Source organism: Pongo abelii, chromosome 5 (assembly GCF_028885655.2).
Source record: "Pongo abelii isolate AG06213 chromosome 5, NHGRI_mPonAbe1-v2.0_pri, whole genome shotgun sequence".
Classification (NCBI taxonomy): domain Eukaryota; kingdom Metazoa; phylum Chordata; class Mammalia; order Primates; family Hominidae; genus Pongo; species Pongo abelii.
This window is the reverse complement of record NC_071990.2, coordinates 90,538,411-90,558,533: the sequence shown is the minus strand read 5'-3', so window position 1 is coordinate 90,558,533 and position 20,123 is coordinate 90,538,411. Positions and strand designations below refer to the sequence as shown.

At 45.8% G+C, this 20,123-nt stretch overlaps 2 protein-coding genes and 1 non-coding gene across 14 annotated transcripts in view; 1 reads left to right on the top strand and 2 right to left on the bottom strand.

Annotated features, from left to right (window-relative positions):
* The window catches only part of CASP8AP2 (caspase 8 associated protein 2), a 46,688-nt gene extending 36,446 nt beyond the window's left edge, over window positions 1-10,242 (bottom strand). For 2 of the 12 annotated variants that reach the window (XR_010140255.1, XM_002817153.5), the window contains exon 1: window positions 9,982-10,210. The gene's annotated coding sequence lies outside the window, so the exon portion shown is untranslated. The other 10 variants (XM_002817155.5, XM_063724911.1, XR_010140256.1 and 7 more) reach the window with 9 other exon arrangements.
* Window positions 10,243-12,267: 2,025 nt separating this feature from the next.
* The window catches only part of MDN1 (midasin AAA ATPase 1), a 187,150-nt gene continuing 179,294 nt past the window's right edge, over window positions 12,268-20,123 (top strand). Inside the window, exon 1 of the mRNA XM_054557862.2 lies at window positions 12,268-12,356. The gene's annotated coding sequence lies outside the window, so the exon portion shown is untranslated. The remainder of the gene's footprint in view (window positions 12,357-20,123) is intronic.
* On the bottom strand, window positions 16,887-16,990 carry LOC112134069 (small nucleolar RNA U13). The gene has a single exon (XR_002915652.1). It is a non-coding gene; the product is annotated as a small nucleolar RNA U13 (small nucleolar RNA).

Below are 20,123 nucleotides of genomic sequence, written 5' to 3'. Positions count from 1 at the left end.
TTATTTTTGGGGGGACGGAGTCTCGCTCAGCAGCCCAGGCTGGAGTGCAGTGGCACGATCTCGGCTCACTGCAAACAGCGTCTCCCGGGTTCAAGTGATTCTCCCGTCTCAGCCTCCCGAGTAGCTGGGATTACAGGCACCCGCCATCATGCCTGGCTAATTTTTGTATTCTAGTAGAGACAGGGTTTCACCATGTTGGCTAGGCTGATCTTAAACTTCTGACCTCAGGTGATCCGCCCGCCCTGGCCTCCCAAAGTGCTAGGATTACAGGCCTTAGCCACGGAACCCGACCAATAATTCTTTATACTAAACTTTCCCTTTCAAATTACTATGTAGTTTTTGTCTACTGACTGGACCCTGACTGATATAGATAAGTAAGTCACAATAGGCAGGGCGCAGTGGCTCATGCCTGTAATCGCAGCACTTTGGGATGGATGGAGGTGGGTGGATTGCTCGAGGTCAGGAGTTGGAGACCAGCCTGACCAACACAGTGAAACCTCCTCTCTACTAAAAATAGAAAAATTAGCTGGGCGCGGTGGTGGGTGCCAATAAAACCAGCTATTCTAGAGGTTGAGGCAGGAGACTCACTTGAACCCAGGAGGCAGAGGTTGCAGTTAGCCGAGATGGCACCACTGCACTCCAGCTTGGGTAACAGAGCGATTCTGTCTCAAAAAAAAAAAAAAAAAATTGTTACAATAGAGAGTTTAACATACTTTTCTCTGATGATCAAGCAGTTAAAGAAATTTAAGGATATAGCTCTGAATACGAAATTGACAGGTTTGATCTGATAATTTTATAACCCTGCATACCACAATTAAAAGAACTTACACTACTTTTAAGCACATTTATAAAAATTATCTATGTATCAAGCCGCAGTGCAAGTTTCCACAAATATCAAAGAAATGTTTCCATCTAGCCCAATAAAATTCAAAGTTAACAATGCACTTTCAAATTTCCCTGTTCATTTGGAAATTAATAAACATAGGTCAAAGAACAAATACTAATGGAAACTGGGAAAAAGTACAGAACTGAATAACAATGAATACAACACAGAAAATTTATGGGATAAAACCAAAATAGTACTTTTAAAGGCAAAGTTACAGTACTAAATGTATAGGAAGAAAGGACAAAATATTAATGAGGCCATCAATCACCTCAAGAAGTTAGAAAAAGAACAAAGTAAACCCAAAGAAATCAAAATATAACCAGCAAAAACTAACAAAAATAAACAAGCACTAGAAAAATCAATAAAAATAAATGTTGGCTCTGTCAAAAGAGAAATAAGCATATCTATGGCAAAACTAATCAAGAAACAGAAAGAAGGCACAAACACCACAAATTTTAAAACAGTTAGGCCGGGCATAGTGGCTTGTGTTTGTAATCCCAGCACTTTGGGAGGCTGAGGCGGGAGGATCGTTTGAGCCCAGTTCAAGATCAGCCTGGGCAACATAATGAGACTCTGTCTCTAAAAAAAAAAAAATAATAATGAAAGGTTAATCTGTTCCAGACAACAGAAAAAAACTATCTGCGAATAAGCAAATAATCTTTTGGGGCAAATACAACCTTAATTTCAAAACTGGTTGGGCCGGGCGTGGTGGCTCATGCCTGTAATCCCAGCACTTTGGGAGGCCGAGGCGGGCGGACCATGAGGTCAGGAGATCGAGGCCATCCTGGCTAAAACGGTGAGACCCCTTCTCTACTAAAAATACAAAAAAATTAGCCAGGTGTGGTGGCGGGCACCTGTAGTCCCAGCTACTCGCGAGGCTGAGGCAGGAGAATGGCGTGAACCTGGGAGGCCGAGGTTGCAGTAAGCCGAGATCGTGCCACTGCACTCCAGCCTGGGCGACACAACGAGACTCCGTCTCAAAAAAAAAACAAAAAACAAACAAACAAAAAAACTGGTCAAGAATAGGGCAAAACAAAAAAACTACAAGACCAGACAACTATAAGCCAATCTTTCTCATGAACATAAACAGAAATAGCCTTAAAAAAAAAAAAATCGGCCTGTCATCCCAGCACTTTGGGAGGCCAAGGTGGGCGGATTGCCTGACGTCAGGAATTCGAGACCAGCCTGGTTAACATGGTGAAACCCTGTCTCTATTAAAAACACAAAAATTAGGTGGGCATGGTAGCACACACCTGTTATCCCAGCTACTCAGGAGGCTGAGGCAGGAGAGTAGCGTGAACCTGGGATGTGGAGGTTGCAGCGAGCCAAGATTGCACCACTCTCCAGCCTGGGCAACAGAGCAAGACTCCATCACAAAAAAAAAAAAGAAAAAAAAATCAACCAACTGAATCCAGCAAGATATTAAACGAAAAAGCACTACAGACAAGTGAGATTTATCCCAAAAATGTGAGGATGTCTAACATTAAAAAACCAATTAGTGGGCCGGGCACGGTGGCTTACGCCTGTAATCCCAGCAGTTTGGGAGGCTGAGGCAGGCAGATCACAAGGTCAGGAGATCCAGACCATCCATCCTGGCTAACACGGTAAAACCCCATCTCTACTAAAAATACAAAAACAAAATTAGCCGGGTGTGGTGGTGGGCGCCTGTAGTTCCCGCTACTTGGGAGGCTGAGGCGGGAGAACGGCATGAACCTGGGAGGTGGAGGTTGCAGTGAGCTGAGATTGTGCCACTGCACTCCAGCCTGGGCGACAGAGCCAGACTCTGTCTCAAACAAACAAAAACAAACAAACAAACAAAAAAACAATTAGTGGCCAAGTATGGTAGCTCATGCCTAAATCCCAGCACTTTGGGAAGCCTAGGCAGGCGGACAGATTTGAAGTCAGGAGTTCAAGACCAGTCTGGCTACCACGGTAAAACCCTGTCTCTACTAAAAATAAAAAAAATTAGCCAGGTATGCTGACGCACACCAGTAATCTCAGCTACTTAGGAGGCTCAGGCACTAGAATTGCTTGAGCATGGGGAAGGCATAAGTTGAAGTGAGCCGAGATTGTCACACTGCACTCCAGCCTGGGCAACACAGCAAGACTCTCTCTCAAAAAAAAAAAAAAATAGTGGCTGGGTGCCAGGGCGCAGTGGTTCACACCGGTAATCCCAGCACTTCGTGGGCCCAGCACTTTGTGGGGAGGCCGAGGTGGGTGGATCACTTCAGGCCAGGAGTTCGAGACCAGCCTGGGCAACATGGCGAAATCCCATCTCTACAAAAAATACAAAAATTAGCCAGGCGTGGTGACACACTCCTACAGTCCCAACCATACTTGGGAGGCTGAGGTGGGAGGATTGCTTAAGCACAACCAGGAAGCAGAGATTGCTGTGAGCCAAGATCAAGTCACTGCACTCCAGCCTGAGTGACAGAATGAGACCCTGTCTCAAAACAGACAAACAAACAAACAAATGCTAACATTAATAAACACATTCCTGTAGGTACAAACTCACCAAGTCCAAAACAAGAGATCATCTTTCCATCCATATCTGCTCACCTCCTGATTTCTCTAATTTCTTGGAGTAGCACTAACATTCCCTAACAGACTACTGATCTACTGATGCTACCTCTGAAATATTTCTCCCATTTATTCCCATTCTTGCCATTTCGATTTGTTTCAGGACCCCACTATAGCTACCTAATTATTTCCCCACTCCAAATACATGCTACGCACAACTACTGGGTTAGTTCTACCACAATCCTGCTCAAAAACTTTCCATTACTTCCCAATTTCTAATAAATAAAGTACAAATTCCTTATCCCAACTGAGCACAGTGGCTCATGCCTATAATCCCAGCACTTTGGGAGGCCGAGGCAGGCGGATTATGACGTCAAGCGATCGAGACCATCCTGGCCAACATGGTGAGACCCCACCTCTGTTAAAAATACAAAAAAATTAGCTGGGCATGGTGGTGCATGTCTGTAGTCCCAACTACTCGGAGGCTAGGGCAAGAGAACTGCTTGAACCCAGGAGGTGGAGGTTGCAGTGAGGCGAGGTTGTGCCACAGAGCTAGACTCCATTTCAAAAAAAAAACAAAAAACTTCCTTATCCTGATGTAGACTGACACCTACCATTCTGGCTCCATTATTCACTATCTCAAGGTTTCCAAAATCCCAAGGTTCAATTAAATTAGGCTCATGTTGGCAAACACTTCCTGACACGATCTCCCCACATCTGTTCCCCACTACATCTATCTATAAGTTCACAATCAAGTATGGGTGTGAACACCTACAGAATAGAACATGGGAAGGCAAGATCAGAATGTGAGAATAAAGTTTAGAAACTCACAGGCCCCGAGGTTGCAGTGAGCCAAGATCGTGCCACTGCACTCCAGCCTAGGTGACAGTGAGACTCTCTCAAAAAAAAATAAAGGTCAGGGGATGTATTATGTGATTAAGATACTTGGATTCCATCCAGAAGGGAATGGGGGAACCAGTGAAGGTTTTTAAAGCAGGGCAATATAATGATCAAATCTGCATCTTAGATGTTTAACTTTGGCAAGAGTCTGGAAAATATGAGTGGGAAGGGAGATAGAAAAGGCTACCAAAACAAGGCAGAAGACAACGAGGTGTCACTTCAAGTTCTTAGTAGTGGAAATAAAAATAAGAAACAGATCTTGGCTGGGCACGGTGGTTCATGCCTGTAATCCCAACATTCTGGGAGGCTGAGGCAGGAGGACTGCTTGTGCCCAGGAGTTCAAGACCAGCCTGGGCAACACAGTAAGACTCTGTATCTACAAAAAAAAGAAAAGTTAGCTGGGTGTGGTGGCACATGCTTCCGGAGGCTGCAGTGAGCTGTGATTGCACCGCTGCACTCCAGCCTGGGTCAAAGAGTGAGACTGTCTCAAAACAAAACCAAACCAAAAAACCCACAAAACACTAAAAACAGATCTGAGAGGTAGTCAACAAGATTTAATGGAAAGTGTATTCAAATGGACAGTCTTCCCCCATTTCAAATTGTTCTTCAAACATCAGCATGAGTTGTCTTTTAAAAATGCAAACATGATCGTGTTCCCAACTCTGCTCAAACCCTTCAGTGCTTAGGCTGGATGTGGTCCAGGCTCACGCCTGTAATCCCAGCACTTTGGGAGGCTGAGGTGGGCAATCACCTGAGGTCAGGAGATCACCTGAGGTCAGGAGTTCGAGACCAGCCTACGTCATCTCTACTAAAAATACAAAAATTAGCCAGGCGTGGTGGCGCATGCCTATAATCCCAGCTACCTGGAAGGCTGAGGCAGGAGAATTTCTGGAAGCTGGGAGGGGGAGGCTGCAGTTAGCCGAGATCGCGCCACTGCACTCCAGTCTGGGGGACAGAAGGAGACGTCGTCTCAAAACAAAACAAAAAAAACACAAAAAACCCTTCAGTGCTTCCTGCTGATTTCAGGATAAAAAACAAATTTTGAGGCCAGGCGCAGTGGCTCACGCCTGTAATCCCAGCACTTTGGAAAGCCGAGGCAGGCAGATCACCTTTGTTCAGGAGTTCGAGACTAGCCTGGCCAACATGGTGAAACGCCATCTCTACTAAAAATACAAAAATTGGCCAGACATGGTGGCGCACACCTGTAATCCCAGCTACTTGGGAGGGTGAGGCAGGAGAATCACTTGCACCTGAAAGGAGGAGGTTGCAGGGAGCCGAGATCATGCCACTGAACTCCAGCCTGGGCAACAAAGAGAGACTCCGTCTCAAAAAAAAAAAAGGAAATATGCACTTTTTTTTTTTTTTTTTTGAGACAGAGTCTCACTCCGTCGCCCAGGCTGGAGTGCAGTGGCACAATCTCTGCTCACTGCAACCTCTGCCCTCCGAGTTCAAGCAATTCTCCTGCCTCAGCCTCCTGAGTAGCTGGGATTACAGGTGCCTGCTGCCGCACCCAGCTAATTTTTTGTATTTTTAGTAGAGACAGGGTTTCACCATCATGGCCAGGCTGGTCTTGAACTCCTGACCTCATGATCCACCCGCCTCGGGCTCCCAAAGTGCTGGGATCACAGGCGTGCGCTACCGCACCTGGCCCTATATATACACTTTTAATGTGTAACTTTTGTATGCTGAGTGGTACATTTTTTTTTTTTTTTTTTGCTTTTGAAGGAATAAGGTATAATTAATTGTGTCTTAACTTTTGAAAGAAATTTTTAGATGGAGGCAACTGGGATGTTTGTGATAATAGATAAGAAAGACACCATTGACCTGTAGTTAAATTGGTTTGAATTGCAGATATTCATTATTGAATTTGTTCCTGTTTTCTCATACTTTGGAAAAGACACCTGAACAATAAATGAATCCTGGACAGTGTACTCTCCTTCAAACAATGAAGTGATATTAATACTTGCCTGCAGGAGATGCATACTACAGGAGAGAACCCTTAGACTATGTCAGGCCACACTATGAACCTCCCCCTACCTGCCTTTTTTCTCCTTTGTGTTAGTGTTACCGTACTAACATTTGGATTAATGACATTGAAATTCTGCATAATGTGAACAGGATAAACTATTTATAAATCGAAAAAAAAAAACACCACAGGGCTTCTGCAGGGAATATTCTTTCCTCAATATTCTACTTTCATTTAGCTCTTCTTTGATATTTTGCTTAAGTTATTTTGAGTCTCCCCTGTCCACCCTCTCTTCCCACTAAGTCAGGCCCTCTGTTATATACTCTTACCCCATTGTGTCCTTTCCCTACATGACCTCTTCTTGAAGTTCATGAATCCATTTTTGTGGGATTCCTGGAGAAATGTCCATCTCACCCAATGGACCACCCAATGGTTCTCCATAAAGATTTGGACCATCTCTGTTCTGTTCCCCAGCTCTCACTGTATCCCCAGCTCTCAGCAGGCCTAGCAGAATGGCAAGTAATAAAAGAATATCTGTTGAATTAATGAAATTCCCAATTTGTTAAAGACGATTCTCATGTTTCTAGCTTTGGAGGATAGTCATGCTTTAACTGCAATGGACAACCAGTGAAGTCATGTTGAGTTATCTGTAGGACATCCAGATAAAGATGTCTAACAGCGGCTGGGGGTGGTGGCTCATGTCTGTAATCCCAGCACTTTGGGAGGCCGAAGCAGGCAGATCACGAGGTCAGGAGTTCAAGACCAGCCTGACCAACATGGTGAAACCCCGTCTCTACTAAAAATACAAAAAAATTAGCTGGGCGTGGTGGTGCGCACCTGTAATCCCACACTCGGGAGGCTGAGGCAGGAGAATCGCTTGAACCTGGGAAGCGGAGGTTGCAATGAGCCGAGATCGTGCCATTGCACTCCAGCCTGGGCGACAGGGCAAGACTCCATCTCAAAAAGAAAAGAAAAAAAAAAAGGCCAGGCGTGGTGGCTCATGCCTGTAATCTCAGCACTTTCGGAGGCCGAGGCTGGTGGATCACCTGAGTTCAGGAGTTTGAGATCAGCCTGACCAACATGGTGAAACCCCATCTCTACTAAAAATACAAAAATTGGCTGGGCGTGTTGGTGTGCGCCTATAATCCCAGCTACTCCAGAGGCTGAGCCCAGAAGAATCGCTTGAACCTGGGAGGCAGAGGTTGCAGTGAGCTGAGATCGTGCCACTGCACTCCAGCCCGGGAAACAGAGCAAGACTCCGTCTAGGGGAAAAAAAAACAAAAACAAAAAGATGTCCAACAGCCGGAAATGTCATACAGAAAAGGCATGGTAGGTATTATAATTTGGGACTCATTAGCACCTTAGTGATAGATGAGATTACACTCTTGAAATAACATAGGCCAGTGATTCTCCTGGAAGGAGAGGAAGGAGAGGAGGAAGAAAAATGTATCAGAATCTCTTGGAAAATGGGTCTTTTTCACTTTTCCTCACCTTCTCCCATTTGAGGATCTCCATATATGAGAATTGCTACCGATAGAAGTGATGCACCTGTGAAAGTGTAGAGGCAAAATTTTCAAAGTTGAGAACTATCATGCTGAAAAAGAGTTTGTATTGGGAGGCCGAGGCAGGCAGATCACCTGAGGTCAGGAGTTCAAGACCAGCCCGGCCAACATGGTGAAACCTCATCTATACTAAAAATACAAAAATTAGCCAGACATGGTGGCACACACTTGTAATCCCAGCTACTGGGGAGGCTGAGGCAGGAGAATCGCTTGAACCTGGCAGGTAGAGGCTGCAGTGATCTGAGATCGTGCCACTGCAACTCCAGCCTGGGCGACAGAGTAAGACTCTGTCTTAAAAAATAATGTTTGGCTGGGTGCGGTGGCTCAAGCCTGTAATCCCAGCACTTTGGGAGGCCGAGGCAGGTGGATCACAAGGTCAGGAGATCGAGACCATCCTGGCTAATATGGTGAAACCCCGTCTCTACTAAAAATACAAAAAAATTAGCCGGGCGTGGTGGTGGGCACCTGTAGTCCCAGCTACTCGGGAGGCTGCGGCAGGAGGATGACATGAACCCGGGAGGCGGAGCTTGCAGTGAGCAGAGAGCGCGCCACTGCACTCCAGCCTGGGCGACAGAGCGAGACTCCATCTCAGACAAAAAAAAAAAAAAAAAGTTTGTAAGCAGATTTACTCATACATAATCTTTTCTGGAACAATTCCAATGGATTCAGATGTGAAAGCAAAGTAGACAGGAGAAGGATCACGTAGCCTTTCGTTATAGGCAGTCTGAAGGAAGTTTTCTTTTTAAAATTGAGAGAATGTGGCCGGGCGGGGTGGCTCACACTTGTAATCCCAGTACTTTGGGAGGCTGAGGGCAGTCTGATCACTTGAACCCAGGAGTTCGAGACCAGCCTGGGAAACATGGCAAAACCCAGTCTCTACAAAATATAAAAATTAGCCAGGCATGCTGGTGCACACCTGTAGTTCCAGCTACTTGGAAGGCTGAGGTGGGAGGATTGCTTGAGCCCAGGAGGTCAAACCTGTAGTAAGCCGAGATCTTGCCATTGCACTCCAGCCTGGGCTATAGTCTCAAAAAAAAAAAAAAAAGGAAAAAAGAAAAAATCACTACAAAACTGAGAATGTGTCCTTAATGTGGACGCTAAAATACAAAAAATAAAATCTAGAGAAAAACACAAGCATTTGTAGAAAAAAACAGGAAAAAGCCAGAGAAGACAGTGTATTTTTACACTCATGGGTCTTACAGCAAGACCCCAGAAGAAGAGGTAAGGGGCAAATACTAACAAAAGTTATCATATACGGCACATTTACTATGTTCCAGGCACTAAACTAAATGGTCTAAATACATTATTCACTTAGTTTAAATCCTCCCCAGAGTTCTATGAGGTCCATATTATTCTTTTTCCCATTTTACAGATGAGGAAAACACAGACGATCAAGAAATTTGCACAAGGCAACCAGCTGGTAAGTGGCAGAGCTGAAATTAGACCCCAGGTCTGTCTGTAAAGCAAGATGGCCAAAATCAAGAATATTCAATACAATATAAACGTTTTTGGAAAGAAGGCCATCTCTTGTAAAACGGAACGCCAGGAAAAGATAATTGGAGGGCATAGCGGGGATAGGAAGGGAGATGGGAGAATCCCTGCCATGAAAGCCTCTGTCCCCCTCCAGTCAAAGAGGCGCTGAGGGAGATCGGGGGAAGGGCCTTGAGGAGAGGCGAAAGGTTTGCTGCTGGAGGTGTGGAGAATGCAAAAAGACCAAGGAAAAGTCGAAGAGTCAAAGACAACTTGATGCCTGAAGCACAAATGCTCAGCTCCTGCGAATTCTACATTCACATCTGAGTTAGGGCCTACTATGTGCTAGGAATGAATCTAGGCGCTGCAGAAATGAAAATAAACTTATTTAGGCATGTTGGTTTGATGCCTAAATAAACATTTCAGAAACAATCAACATCAATGATCACCTGACACTCCAGGAAACCGATTTCTCCAAAGAACTCCATCTGAAAGATTTTAAGAGTATATTCCAAGGAGAGACTGGATGGTGGGGGGGAGGGGCAGGACGAGCGGCCGAAGGGACAACTCCTGGGCGCGACCACCCATAGTCCCCGCCCAGACCCTCTCGAGGGACCACAGAGGGACGCAGGGTGCAAGCCCTGAAGCTGCACCGGGGGCGGAGGGAACGTGGCTACCTGCGGGGCCAGACGTCAGGCGCGGCCCTTCCCCGACCTACTTGGCCGCTCCAGATGGACTCCCTCCGACTCTCTGGTTTCCCAGGGGCAGCCGACCTCCACTCGGGGGACTACCGCGCCATGCAGCCTCTTCCTTAGCAGTCCCTCACGGACCGGACCCCTACGACAACTTACCCGCCCTGCCCGGCCCAAGACAACCCGGTTCCTTTCTGCCCACCGAGGTCTCCCTGGCATCTCCACCAATACCAGAGCGCAATCAGGGTACGGAGGCGGGACTGAGTGCCTACGGCCAATCATATCAGACGCAAAGCACGTCGCAGCGCCCACAACTAGTTCCCGCCTTTGGAAGGGAAAAAAAAAAAACACGGTTGGCGCCAAACTCCAGTAATCTTCCTAGGGCTTTAAGAGAAAGGGGCGGGGTGTAAGGTGGCGGGGAAGGCGATGGGGCGGGGCTTCAATACGGAAGGGGCTGACCTGAGTGGAGGTAGGGGCGTGGCCTGAGAGAAGCTTTTTAGTGAAAGAGACAGGAAGCCTTGAGAGATCTGTCATTTATTTAATACTTTAGCTTAAAATTCTGCTGTCAGCTGCGTGCTAGACAAAGTGCTGGGCTCGATTACGATAAATAAATTTGTTCCCTGCCCTCAGACGCGTTCCTGGATGATAGGCAGACAAATGACTTAGCTTCGGATGTTGGGAGCCTTAAGGAGGGGATACTAGTCTAGCGGGGCAGGAGAGAGAAGCGCTTTTTAGAGCTTCTAGATAGACTTGTCTTATAGAACCTGTAGGAATGGGGGGTGCCGGTAGGTCTAGCCTCAGGAGCTCAGCCTGAGCATTGATAGGTGCGAAAATAAGGCCACCTTCCTCGGCTACTTATAGTCTGCCTATATTCATCCCTAACCATTTCCTCTTGTTTGTCCACTTAGCTTTTTTTTTTTTGTTTTTGCTTTCAGACAGGGTATCGCTTTGTTGCTCAGGCTGGAGCGCAGTGGCGCGATCTCGGCTCCCTGCAACCTCCATCTCCAAGGCTCGAGAGATCCTCCCACCTCTGCCTCCAGAGTAGCTGGAACCATAGACGCGAGCGACCACCACCCCTGGCTGTTTTGTTTTGTTTCTGAGAAGGAGTTTCACTCTTGTTGCCCAGGCTGGAGTGCAATGGCGCGATCTCGACTCACTACAACCTCCGCCTCTGGGGTTCAAGTGATTCTCCTGCCTCAGTCTCCCGAGTAGCTGGGATTGCAGGCATGTGTTACCACGCCCAGCTAATTTTTGTATTTTTAGTAGAGACAGGGTTTCGCCATGTTGACCAGGCTGGTCTCGAACTCCTGTCCTCAGGTGATCTGCCCAGCTTGGCCTCCCAAAGTGCTGGGATTAAAGGCGTGAGCCACCCACGCCCGGCCACCCCTGGCTAATTTTTTAAAATTTTTGTAGGATGGGGTCTTGCTATGTTGCCCAGGCTGGTCACGAACTCCTGGGCTCAAACAATCCTCCCACCTCAGTCTCCCAAAGTGCTGGGATTACAGGTGTGAGTCACTGCGCCTGACTCCATTTAGTCTTAACTGTCATATCAACCAATTTATTTTTATTTTTATTCTCTTTTTTTTTTTTTTTTTTTTGAGATGGAGTTTCGCTCTTGTCGCCCAGGCTGGAGTGCAGTGGCATGATCTCACCTCACTGCAACCTCCGCCTCCCGGGTTCATGCGATTTTCCTGCCTCAGCCTCCCAAATAGCTGGGATTACAGGGGCCTGCCTGGCTAATTTTTTGTATTTTTAGTAGAGATGGGGTTTCGCCATGTCGGGCAGGCTGGTCTCAAACTCCTGACTTCAGGTGATCTGCCCGCCTTGGCTTTCCAAAGTGCTGGGATTATAGGCGTGAGCCACTGCGCCTGGCTTTATTTTTATTCTTATTTTTTTAGAGACAAGGTCTCAGTCTGTTGTCCTAGCTGGAGTGCAATGGTGTGATCATAGCTTACTGCATCCTCAAACTCCCAGGCTCAAGCAATCCTCCTACCTCAGCCTCCCAGGTAGCTGGAACTACAGGCACACAACACCACACTCGCCTTTCTTTCTCTTTTTCTTTTTTTTTTTAAATATAGACAGGGTCTCGCCATGTTGTTGCCCAGGCTGGTCTCCAACTCTTGACCTCAAGCAATCCTCCGACCTCTGCCTTCCAAAGTGCTGGTATTACAGGTATGAGCCACTCCACCTAACTTATGTATTTTTATTTGCACATATGCATGGCTTTTTAAAAATTAATTAATTAATTAACTTTTTTTTTTTTTTGAGTTGGAGTTTCGTTCTTGTTGCCCAGGCTGGTCTCCAACTCTTGACCTCAAGCAATCCTCCGACCTCTGCCTTCCAAAGTGCTGGTATTACAGGTATGAGCCACTCCACCTAACTTATGTATTTTTATTTGCACATATGCATGGCTTTTTAAAAATTAATTAATTAATTAACTTTTTTTTTTTTTTGAGTTGGAGTTTCGTTCTTGTTGCCCAGGCTGGAGTGCAATGGGGCGGTCTCGGCTCACTGCAACCTCCACCTCCCAGGTTCAAGTGATTCTCCTGCCTCAGCCTCCCAAGTAGCTGGGATTACAGGCACCTGCCACCACGCCTGGCTAAGTTTTTTGTATTTTTAGTAGAGATGGGGTTTCACCATGTTGGCCAGGCTGGTCTCAAACTCCTGACCTCAGGTATTCCGCCCGCCTCGGCCTCCCAAAGTGCTGGGATTACAGGCGTAAGCCACTGCCTCTGGCTGGCTTTAATTTTTTTAATAAGAGCTTTTCTGGGATATAATTTACATACTATATAATTCACTCAAATAAGTTGGGTGTGAGAGGGTGTTAGATACACAGTCTGCCTCTGTCACCCAGGCTGGAGTGCAGTAGCACAATCGTAGTTCACTGTAAACTTGAACCCCTGGGCTCAAGAAATCCTCATGCCTGGGCCTCCCAAGGTACTGGAATTACAGATGTGAGCCACTGTGCCTGGCCCCAATTAAATTGTTGAGTTTTCAGCACCATAAGACAGGATGAGAAAAAGAAAAACTAAATTAATTAATTAATTAATTTTTGAGTTTATATTTTTATACCCTTTCAATTTTGAACCATGTAACTGTTTCACATATTCAACGACTGAGTTAAATCAGAAAGAAAAAAAATCCTAAAATGGAAAATTATTTGAAAAAGTTAAACTGTAAAAAGAGAGAAATGTAAACATAGAGAAAATAATTCCTTGAAGTGACATTTAAACATAGTGCTCTAATTATTGTGAGACAAAGTAAAAAGGGTAAGAAGCCATTTTGTTCATTTCTGCTTGCCATGTAATTTCACAAAGCCCCTGACTCTGTGAGGAAGTGCAGCTCTCTGGAAAGATGCTTTGAAAGCAAACCAGGATAGAGCACACGGCCCCCAACATCTCTTGCCTGAGTCACTATATTCCTTAAAGGAGGAATATGGACGTGCGCGGTGGCTCACGCCTGTAATCCCAGCACTTTGGGAGGCCGAGGAGGCGGATAACGAGGTCAGGAGATCGAGACCATCCTGGCTAACACGGTGAAACCCCGTCTCTACTAAAAAATACAAAAAATTAGCTGGGCATGGTGGCGGGTGCCTGTAGTCCCAGCTACTAGGGAGGCTGAGGCAGGAGAATGGCGTGAACCCGGGTGGGGGAGCTTGCAGTGAGCCGAGATCGCACCACTGCACTCCAGCCTGGGGAACAAATCGAGACTCCGTCTCAAAAAAAAAAAAGTAAAGGAGGAATATAGTGCCTTTTCCTACACATGAGATAATGTCTGATAGGGTTAGTGATCATGCCTCTGAAATCTATAACTAGATATACTCCTGCACCGAAACTTTAATGTGATTTTGCACATACTGAACCTCCACCACAGGTATATAAACAGTGGGCTGAAATACTGTGCTGCAGCAGTCTGACAGAACTCTGAAGGACAGCCCCTGGGCTGTAGACCTCAGTCTATAGTCGTCGGTAAGACTATAGACTGAATAAAACTAACATTTTTTTTTCAGATGGAGTCTGGCTCTGTCCCCAGGCTGGAGTGCAGTACTGTGATCTCAGCTCACTGCAATGTCTGCCTCCCAGGTTCAAGCAATTCTCATGCCTCAGCCTCTTCAGTAGCTAGGATTACAGGCGTGCACCACTATGCCCAGCTAATTTTTGTATTTTTAGTGGAGACTAAAATGCAACATGGTGAAACTCTGTCTCTACTAAAAATACAAAATTTGCCGGGTGTGGTGACGCATGCCTGTAATCCCAGGTACTCGGGAGGCTGAGGCTTAAAACATAAACTTTCTCAGTGGATTTATTGACACAGATAACAGTCTATTAAGTGAAAAAAGTTGTCTTGGAGTAGCTCTCTTCCTGGTACAGATAGCTTTACTAACAGAAATTTCCTTTGTGAGTATAAATTTCCTTCGCAAAAGGGTAAGTTTATACTATATTTTAGGCAATTGGGGAGGTAAAGAGGTTTTACTGAGTTGGCTGGTTCTGATTTTTCTTTACTTCAAAATAATCATATGTCAAAATGGTCTATTTCGGGGTTGCATGTTCCGAACCTCTTTAACGTAATCAACAAGCAAAGATATCTTACAGTTCTGGAGGCTGGGAGATCCAAGATCAAGGAGCCAGCAGATTTATTGTCTGGTGAGGGCTCCCTTCCTGGTTGGTAGATGGCCACCTTCTTAGTGTATCCTCCCGTGGCAGAGAGAGAAGGGACTCTAGTCTTTCCCTCCCATCATAAGGGCAGTAATCCTATTATGAAGACTCTATCCTCAAAACCTCATCTAAATCTAATTACCTCCAAAAGGTCTCACTTCCAAATACCATCACACTGGGGTATTAAGACTTCAACATATGAATTTTGGAGGTTCACAAACATTTAAATCATTTTGCCATTTCTTATAATTCACAGTTTCCCCTCCCATAGTTTTTTCTTAAATTTATGTCTTGAAAAACCTGAGTTTTTGATCTGTAGAATCTTTCACAGTCTGAGTTTTTCTGATTATAAATTCATGGTGCAGCTTAACATATTCTATCCTCTTCATTTTAAAAAATCGACAGCTGGGGCCAGGCACAGTGGCTCACGCCTGTAATCCCAGCACTTTGGGAGGCCGAGGCTGGCAGATCACTTGAGGCAAGGAGTTTGAGACCAGCCTGGTCCAACATGGTGAAGCCCTGTCTCTACTAAAAATACAAAAATTAGCCAGGTGTGGTGGTGGAAGCCTGTAATCCCAGCTACTTGGGAGGCCGAGGCAGGAGAATCGCTTGAACCCAGGAGTTGGAGGTCACAGTGAGCTGAGATTGCACCACCGTACTTCCATGCTAGGTGACAGAGCAAGGCTCCATCACCCCCCACCCCAAAAAAAAAAAAATTGACAGCTGGATCAGAAGTTTGATCCTTTTGGTAAGACTATAGGTAGCATTATGTTCTTTCAGCAAGAGCCATCTAAAGTCTATTTTTTTTGCCCCTTTTGCTATGTTAGCAGCCATTGATATTTAATGCCAAGATTAATGGATTAACTGAGAGTTGCAAAATAGTGGTATTCTAATTTTGTCAATTCTTTTTTTTTTTTTTTTTGAGACAGTCTCGCTTTGTTCCCCAGGCTGGAATGCAGTGGCGCGATCTCTGCTCACTGCAAGCCCTGCCTCCCGGATTCACACTATTCTCCTGCCTCAGCCTCCTGAGTAGCAGGGACTACAGGTGCCCACCACCACGCCCGGCTAATTTTTTGTATTTTTAGTAGAGACGGGGTTTCACCGTGTTAGCCAGGATGGTCTCGATCTCCTGACCTCGTGATCCGCCCGCCTTGGCCTCCCAAAGTGCTGGGATTACAGGCGTGAGCCATCACACTGGCAATTCTTTTTCAAATTAGGTGGACTATTCTCAGGAAGAGACACTTGTCATCATCTTCTGTTTAGTTACCCAGTGGTACAATTCACATATGAGAGGCAGGATACATTTTTAAATTTCTCCCTTTATCAGCTTTCAAGATTGACTTCTTACTCTCCAAAGGCAACAAATATTTAAAATTATTAGTATATATTAATGGGTTAAACTAATAGGTTTTGATTCATTATAATTGCTATCTTTATTAAAGCTCAGATTGTATCATCTTTGGTCAATGGTGGCATCTACAAGTTGATACCCAAGTTCTCTTTACATGACACTCATAATTTTTTTCAAAAATATTAATTTTCAGAGGTCACCAATGGCTGTTGGGTGGGCACTGCCAGCAGAGAAAGTAGCGTAAGACTTAAGACAACTTAACACATTTAAGACCAGGCATGGGGCTCATGCCTATAATCCCAGCACTTTGGGAGGCCAAGGCTGGAGGATTGTTTGAGCCCAGGAGTGGGAGACCAGCCTGGGCAATATACTGAGACCTTGTCTATTAAAAAAAAAAAAAAAAAAAAAAAAGAAGAGCTGGGTGTGGTGGTGCACGCCTGTAATCCCTGCACTTTGGGAGGCCAAGGCGGGCGGATTACTTGAAGTCAGGAGTTTGAGACCAGCCTGGCCAACATGGTGAAACCCTGTCTCTACTAAAAAATACAAAAAATTAGCCAGGTGTGGTGGTGCATGCCTGTAATCCCAGCTACTCCAGAGACTCCAGAGGATGAGGCAGGAGAATAGCTTGAACCCAGGAGGGAGAGGTTGCAGTAAGCCAAGATCATACCACTTCACTCCAGCCTGGGTGACAGAGTGAGACTCTATCTCAAAAAAAAAAAAAAAAAAAAAATTTGGGTGTGGTAGCAGGTTCCTGTAGTCCTAGCTGCTTAGGAAGATTGCTTGGGCCCAGGGGTTCAAGGTTACATTGAGCTATGATTGCACCAGTACACTCTAGGCTGGGTGAGAGAGTAAGACCCTATTTCTAAAATATATACATATTTTTATATCAGACAGGTAATATGCTGAGGTCATAACATGGTTTGAGGGAGGCACATATTACACGTGTGTGTGAAAACCCAATCATCATGCTTATGAACTACAAAAGGATCAAAGATACTATTTTTTTAGTGCAAAATTTCAAACACACAAAAGTAAAAGAAGAGTACAATAGGCTGGGCACGGTGGTTTACCTCTGTAATCCCAGCACTTTGGGAGGTCGAGGCGGGTGGATTACCTGGGGTCAGGAGTTCGAGACAAGCCTGGCCAACGTGGTGAAACCCTGTCTCTACTTAAAATACAAAAGAAAAAATTAGCCGGGTTGTGTGGTGGAGTGTGCCTGTACTCCCAGCTACTCAGGAGGTTGAGGCAGGAGAATCGCTTGAACCCAGGAGGTGGAGGTTGCAGTGAGCTGAGATTGTGTCACTGCACTCTAGTCTGGGTGACAAAGCGAGACTCTGTCTCAGAAAAAAAGAGAGAAAAGAATACAATAAACTCCTATTACCCAATATCTGGTTTCAATAATTACTAATACACTGTCAACCTTATTTCATCTATACTACATATGCTCTATTCCTTCCTTATCATCATCATTTTTTTTAATTATTATTTTGAGACAGAATCTCGTTCTGTCGCCCAGGCTGGAGTGCGATGGTGGGATCTCGACTCACTGCAACCTCCACCTCCCAGGTTCAAGCGATTCTTCTGCCTCAGCCTCACGAGTAGCTGGGATTACAGGTGCTTGCCACTGCACCTGGCTAATTTTTATATATATGTATTTTTTTGTTGTTGTTGTTTTTGAGACGGAGTCTCACTCTGTCGCCCAGGTGGGAGTGCAGTGGCGGGAGTGCAGTGGCACAATCTCGGCTCACCGCAACCTCTGCCTCCCGGGTTCAAGTGATTCTCCTGCCTCAGCCTCCCAAATAGCTGGGACTACAGGCACGTGCCACCACGCCTGGCTAATTTTTGTATTTTTAGTAGAGACAGGGTTTCACCATGTTGGCCAGGCTGGTCTCGAACTCCTGACCTCAGGTGATCTGCCCGCCTTGACCTGCCAAAGTGCTGGGATTACAGGTGTGAGCCAACGTGCCCGGCCAATTTTTGTGTTTTTAGTAGAGACGGGGTTTCACCATTTTGGCCAGGCTGGTCTTGAACTCCTGACCTCGTGATCTACCCGACTCAGCCTCCCAAAGTGCTGGGATTACAGGCATGAGCCAGTGTGCCCTGCCCAGTCTTAGATTTTTATTACCCCCAAATTTTGCCTCCTGGCTGTTTACGTTGTGTTCTCTTCCAATCCCAAACTCAGGCAACCACTAACCTGATCTATTAATTTAATCACCCTAGAGCTGTTCATCTTCCTGCTGCTGCCCAGATGAAAGTTCCGGGATTTCCCTTAACTTTAAACACTTAAAATAATCCTGTGGATTAGGATTACGATCCACAGGATTATTTTACTTTTTCTTTCTGTGCTAAATCTCTTATTTCCTGGATCCCGTGTCGTCTTCTTTCTTGGTTTTATCCTCCTTTTTCAGGGGGCACCTCTTTCAACAGATTCCTGAGAATAGTTGCCAGGGTGCATTATCACTACATAACTAACTACATTTTTTTTTTTTTTTGTCTTTTTCTTCTTTTTGAGACAGTTTCGCTCTTGTCACCCAGGCTGGAGTGCACTGGCACAATGTCTGCTCACTGCAACTTCCGCCTCCCGGGTTCAAGCTATTCTCCTGCCTCAGCCTCCTGAGTAGCTGGGATTACAGGCGCCCGCCACCATGCCCGGATAATTTTTGTATTTTTAGTAGAGACAAGGTTTCACCATGTTGGCCAGACAGGTCTCAAACTCCCGACCTCAGGTGATCTGCCCGCCTTGGCCTCCCAAAGTGCTGGGATTACAGGCGTGAGCCACCACGCCTGGCTCCCCTTTAAAAAAAAAAAAAAAAAAAAAAAGACGGAGTTTCGCTCTTGTTGCCCAGGCTGGAGTGCAATGGCATAATCTCGGCTTACCACAACCTCCGCCTCCTGGGTTCAAGCGATTCTTCTGCTTCAGCCTCCTGAGTAGCTGGGATTACAGGCATGCACCACCACACCCGGCTAATTTTTGTATTTTTAGTAGAGACGGGGTTTCACCATGTTGGTCAGGCTGGTCTCGAACTGCTGACCTCAGGTGATCTGCCCGCCTCGGCCTCCCAAAGTGCTGGGATTACAGGCGTGAGCCAAGGCACCCAGCCCTAATTTTTGTATTTTTAGTAGAGACAGGGTTTCACCATGTTGGCCAGGCTGGTCTCCAACTCCTTATCCCGTGATCTGCCTGCCTTGCCTTGAGCCACTGCGCCCAGCCCACAAGTGCACTTTTAGTGTTATGGACTCTACTATTTTTTATGACTTCCAGAATATTCTATAACTTACACCCCATAGTTTAATATTCCCAATTGAACATTTTCTTCCAATATCTGTATTAAGAAAACTGCAAGGGGTGTCTCTGTCACACTTATGTGAGGATTTCCGCAGGCTTGAGTCCTACAAGGCGAATTGCTGCGGCAGAATGTTAACTAGTTGGGTATGAGCAGAACAGGAGAGCGCGCCCCACCCCACACACACCAGGACTATTGGGTGACAATCAAATGATGGTCAGGCGGTTCTTAACTGTTTCTCTAACGTTCACCGGGGCCAGCGAAAGGCAGTCTCCTAATAGTAAACACCTGAAACTGATCAGTAGCTTCCCAGTAAGATCTCAGGAATGGGGAGAAGCAATGCAAGTTCCCCAAAGTATGCCAACATATAAAAACTTCAAGTCAAGAGGTCAAGCTGCGCACTTGGTTTCTCAAGTCGCCTGCTTGGCAGTCTTCCAAGTTGTACTTTCCTCCTTTTCTTTCCGTCCTGTTCTAAAGCTTTTTGATAAACTTTTACTTCTACTCTGAAACTTGTCTAGGTCTCTCCTGCCTTATGCCCTTCGTGGAATTCTTTCTTCTGAGGAGGCAAGAACTAAGGTTACTGCTGACCCCTACCTATACACGGGGTAACTGCCACCGCTAACTAGAAGGGGAGAATCAGCTTTTCTTTTCTTTCTTTTTTTGAGACAGTAAGTCCGCTGTGTCGCGCGGCTGGAGTGCAGCTGCACGATCTCAGCTTACTGTAACCTCCGTCTCCTGGGTTCAAGCGATTCTCCTGCCTCAGCCTCCCGAGTAGCTGGGACTACAGGCGCGCGCCACCACGCCCGGCTAATTTTTGTATTTTTAGTAGAGAAGGGG